The 5,265-nt window shown below is 50.7% G+C and overlaps 1 long non-coding RNA gene across 1 annotated transcript; it reads right to left on the bottom strand.

Moving 5' to 3' along the window:
• Positions 1-2,170: 2,170 nt before the first annotated feature.
• On the bottom strand, positions 2,171-2,883 carry LOC129533800 (uncharacterized). Its single transcript, XR_008680165.1, has 2 exons — positions 2,518-2,883; positions 2,171-2,285 (listed from the first exon to the last, which is right to left on the bottom strand). It is a non-coding gene; the product is annotated as an uncharacterized lncRNA (long non-coding RNA).
• Positions 2,884-5,265: the final 2,382 nt, after the last annotated feature.

Genomic DNA, 5,265 nt, shown 5'->3' with positions numbered 1-5,265 from the left:
TCCCCGTCCTCCCTCACTGCTCCATGTGTGTCCCTGCTGAAGCTGCACACTTGGAGAGGGCGACCTTCCCTGATAGAGGAGGACTGTTCTTTGGTCAAGGGTATACCAGGAGCTCGACTTGCCTGCTGGAACCTCCGAACAACCTCTCAGGTTCACTCCTTGTTTCCTCCTGGGAGTCTTGGAAACATTCATTACAGCCTCAGAATTCCTGGAAGCCTGCTGTGTCTGCATCCCATGGGGTCTAACTGAGGCCCTCTGGCCACCATGACCCTTGGGACCCCTTTCCCATTTAGCTTTCTCAGAGCCACTGGGGCAGGGACAGGGGAGGTGGAGGTGACTGTCATTGGTGCAAGGTAGGGGCCAAGAACTCATCCGTGGGGTCAGAACAGAGGCTGAGTGGGAATGAGGATTACAGTTGGAGAGCTGGAGTTACCCCAGCTCCACCCACACACACCTGTGTTCAGAATGTTCCCTCTGCAGCTCTTTGGGACCGGGTAGGGCTCCCTAAATCCCTCTGTACTCTGATCAGGCCTTCCTGGATGGTGGGTGGACTTAGAGGCAGATGCTGGACCTATGCAGGAGTGCTCAGACTATTAGTAGGCCCTCCCCTTGTGCCTTCTCCTTCCTCCTTCCCTCCCAACTGGGCCCTCCCCGCTGCCCCCAGTGTCAGGGGCCAGCCAGGGCAGGAAGGGAACTAGGGTGGGGCCCTCAGAGGTGCATAAATCATTATTGGCGAAGACCTCAGCCCTGAGCCGCCGGGTGGAGGCTGCTGCTCATGGTTCAGGCCAGGGCATAAATCATAATTCCCCTACAATAGATCCTTTTGCAGCCGCCATCAGGAAAACTGTGTTGGTTTTATCGATTTTTTGACACAGGGGCCTAGGCAGCGGGCGGCTCCTGAATCATTATGAAATGAAACTGATTAGGAATTCATGGAATACTAAATAAACTTTACGAGCCCGTTGTAAGTTTTTTGATGCATGGGGAGCGGAAAATGAAAACTAATGATATAAAAATTACACAGCGTGCTGAGTATTATTATACTGCTATTGATTTGTTTCAAACTGTACATCAAAATCGAAGAGGGCTGGGGCAGTGCCTGCAGCGAGGCTGGGGATATTTGGGCTCACCAGGGCTGGAGGGCTTTTTTTTTCTCTTTTCTATTTTTATTTATTTATTTTCTTTCTCTTTCCTCCAGCCTCCTGCTCTGTAATCTGACATCCTTTTCCCCACCTCTTCCAGCGAAGGCCCCGGGGAGCCGCCTCTTCATCCACTCACAGGGCACTCCCTTCTTAGCTGGAACCTGGACCCTGGCTCAACTTGAATTCCTTGGCCTCCCACTGGTTTCTCTCTGGAGCTGCATTTTTCAACCTGTGAGTCTCTCTTTTCCCTTCCACCTCCCCACCGTTTCTCTGGGGAAGGACAGTGTGCTTCAGGGAAATGAGGTGGAGATTCATTTCTTGTGTAGCCCCTTGCTGTGTGACCTTTGGCATGTTGCTGTGCCTCTCTGGACATTGTTCTGGATAGCAAAAACAGTGGACTCATTAGATCAGGGCCTCTTAAAGCATGGTCTGTGGACAGGCCACTGTCATCTTCACAGCTTGTCAAAAATACCAATTCCTGGGCCTCATCCTTAGATGAACTGACTTCATTCTCAGAAGGGGGAATCTGGGGCCAGTTGCGGTGGCTCACGCCTGTAATCCCAACACTTTGGGAGGCTGAGGTGGGTGGGTCACCTGAGGTCAGGAGTTCAAGACCAGCCTGGCCAACAGGTGAATCCCTGTCTCTATTAAAAATACAAAAATTAGCCAGGCATGGTGGCTCACGCCTGTAGTCTGAGCTACTGGGGAGACTGAGAGAGGAGAATCGCTTGAACCCAGGAGGCAGAAGTTGCAGTGAGCCGAGATTGTGCCACTGCATTCCAGCCTGGGTGACAGAGTGAGACTCCATTTCAAGGAAAAAAAAAAAAAGAAGAAGAAGGGGGAATCTGTTTTATAAGTTCCCACGGGACTCCCGTGCACTGCAAATGCTGATCTGAAGAGACACATCTGAGCCACTTATCCCATTGGGTTGTCAGAAGTGGCCTTAAAGCTGTGAGTATTGCCTTCTATATTAGTCAGCTTTTGCTAGTTTATGGTGTAGTAATGAACAATCCCAAAATCTCAATGGCTTATAGCAACATAAGTTATTTTTTTTTGTTCATCATACATATCTGCTGCAGGTTGTTTGTGACTCTGTTCCATGTGTCTTCATTCTGGGGCTCGGGCTGAAAAAGCAGCTCCAATCTGGTGGCAGAGGGAAAGAGCAAGAAAGATGGTGGAAACGTGAGGTCCAAAGGCCTTAGCTTGGGCATGGTCTATGTCCCTCCTGTTCCTATTCCATTTGCTGAAAGGAGTCTTATCACCAAGTCCAACAGTAGGATGGGAAGTACAATTCTCCCACAAGGATGGGGACCAGGGAGAGGCCCTGTAGGGATGGGTTGGGAGAGAAGGGAGTGGATTTTTTAACACGTCATACCACACCCTTCTGGGCTTGGTCTTGGGTCCAAGCTGCCCTGGGATTTGGAGTTCGAGGTCTTGTACTTCCACTCGACACATCCCTGTGTCTCCATAGCAACTGTTTACTGACCCCTTCCTCTACTCCCTCTGAGACCCTGGCCATCCTCCTGGGGTCTTCAGTGGGCAAAGCTTCGGCCCTCTGGCTCGAAGTGTCTCTGTTTCCTGCATTTCTGCCTGCATGCTGGGGAGGCCTGGAAACACTCACCCTGGTTCCTCAATAGAACTGCTGTGACAATTAGAATTCTTTTGTCAAACTGTTCTTTATCTAAATTCAGAGAGTAAATTTAGATTTTGCATATTGGATTTTCTTAAAGTGGAATGCGTTCGGTAGCTTTCTTTCTAGCAAGTGTTTTACTTTTTCACAAGAGATGGTTCACACCAGTTATGTCTTTTGCTGGTATTCTTTTTTTATCAGATTCAACTTCACATCAGCCTGAGTCCCAGAAAGGTTGATGTCTTCCCCTGGACACACAGCATGGCATTCCCAGAGCCATGTTGCTGCCCAGATCTGGACATGCCAGGGCAGCCTCCTCTGGAAGCCCATTTTTGCTTGAAGTCCAGGGACCACTTGTGGGGGACCCACTGGCTGTTACTGGGGTCTGGGAGATGTCAGGGACGTCAGCGGCACAAGCTTGACCCAAGGGGACTTCAGTATCTCTCTGAGGACATAGAAACACACTCACACTGACACTCACATACTCTGCATACAAATCTTTTCAGAACCAGACAAAGTGGATAACACAATGATCCAGAAGGGAAGCAGAGTGCAAGTCTTAAGGTTTGAGTTCAAATTTCAGTCCTGCCCCTAACTGGCTGTGTGGTCTTGCATAAGCTACTTCTTTTATCTGGGACTCCATTTTCTTCCACCGTCAAAGATGAATTTAAACTCAGTCTACCTGGGATTGGAGTGGGCAGGGGTGAAAACACTGGCACAATTCCCACCAGATGTTGAGGCCTATACAGTCCTAACTCTTTTCAGTTTGGAGAAAGATGCTGATGGAAACCCAAACTCAAACTGGCTTAAGCCAAAAGGAGAAGTTATTGAAGGGGCTCTAAGTCACATCTGGAACTTTGGAGACAGCTGAGATAAAGCCCAAAGCTGGGGGTGAGGGACCACATGTCAGGGGAGCTTGGAGACAGCCATGTAGCCTCGAGGCTGCCCTAGGCGAAGGGAAAGAGTGTCCACTCCACTGTCGGCATCCCATTTCTGCAAAAGCCTGGCTGGTGAAGTTTCAACCAGGTGAGCCATGAGCAAAACTGGTTTCTGAAGGTACAGACGTGGGTTCACAGCCAGTTCCACCCTTTCGCAGCTGTGTGACCATGAGCCAGTCCCCCATTGTTTCTGAGCAGAGTTTCTGAGGGTCGAGTGTGAAAATGTAAGTGCTGGCTCCACCCCGGCTTCCAGAGAGCGCTCAGGCAAGACTCACATGCCCTGGGGCTAGAACCTACCCTGGCATGCAAAGCTTATCCCCTGAACCAACATGTTGGCTTGTGTCTTCCCCTCTAGTCTTTGATCAAGGGCAGGGCCACGTCATATTTGCAGTTGTTCCCAGTCTTGGCACTGTGCCTGCTGCGTGGCCGTATAATCCATGAATGGCTGTGGAATGGAGCTACAGGGAGCGGCTGATGGGATCCTCCGCACAGCATGTCTGCCCATGTAGGACCTGAACATAGCTGGGCCCCTTCAGCCTCTGTCCTACCCCTGCGCCCACCCTATAGCCATGCAGCACACACACGGCCAGTTCCCAACGTGTGGGTGAACATTGCGGGTTTCACTGAAGTTTTTGTGGGAAACCAGGGGAGCAGATGGCATCATACAGCGCACTCCAGCCTAATCACAGCAGCCCTGGGTTTCTCCCTTCTCTCCTTCGTCATCTCTCTTCCAGGCAGTGCTCTTCCCCTCCTCTCCAATCCCAGTTTCTTTAACAAAACCAAATCCTCACTTTACATCCCCAATGAAGCAAAACAAAGCCGGATAGGACACAGACCACAGGGCTCCTGCTCCACCGGTATCTCATTCAACCTCCTTTATCCCCATCTTTTTATTATGGCCAACCATTTTATCCTCACGCAGGCCTCTGTACCCTGCACACACAACAGCTTCCTCAAGCTGCCCTCCATGTGGGTGCCATGAGGCTCCGAGAGGAGACAGGACTTGCCCCATGCCACCCAGCCTCTGGGCAGGGCTCCTCCCTGCCTTGCCCCCAGAGGGCCTAGGTTAGGTCCCCTCCCCAAGCCCATTTGTCCCTGTGGTTGGGCATGGGGCAGGATGACACCTGGCTGGCTGATTCTCCTCGTAGAGTTTAGGGTGCTACACACACTGAATTCGGATGTGGCTCTGAGCAGGCCGTTCATTCATTCCTGACCGTATCGACTACAGAATTGAGTGCTACAAGCAAGGAGTTTAGCTCTTATTCTCCTACTGATTTGATTTAATGTTTAGTTTATTCCTGTCCCTTTCTCCCCCCGTCTCCTCATCAGTTTGACATTTGCATAGTGTTTCCCTGCAGTTTTGTCGAACACACATGGGGGTTTTGCTGGCAACTCCCTGCTTTGGCTTGAATGGTTTTCTTTGGGGGAGTTTTGAACTCACTGAGACATCTTCTTCCTCCCTCACCCTGGAGTTTGTGTTCTTCCTCCTACTGGGGAGAGGGCTACATAAATAATGAGACTTCCCTGGCTCTCGCCATCCGCTGCCTGAGCCTGT

This window comes from Gorilla gorilla, chromosome 4 (genome assembly GCF_029281585.2).
Source record: "Gorilla gorilla gorilla isolate KB3781 chromosome 4, NHGRI_mGorGor1-v2.1_pri, whole genome shotgun sequence".
NCBI classification, from domain to species: Eukaryota; Metazoa; Chordata; class Mammalia; order Primates; family Hominidae; genus Gorilla; species Gorilla gorilla.
The sequence above is the reverse complement of the archived record's forward strand: the minus strand, read 5'-3'. Positions and strand labels throughout refer to the sequence as shown.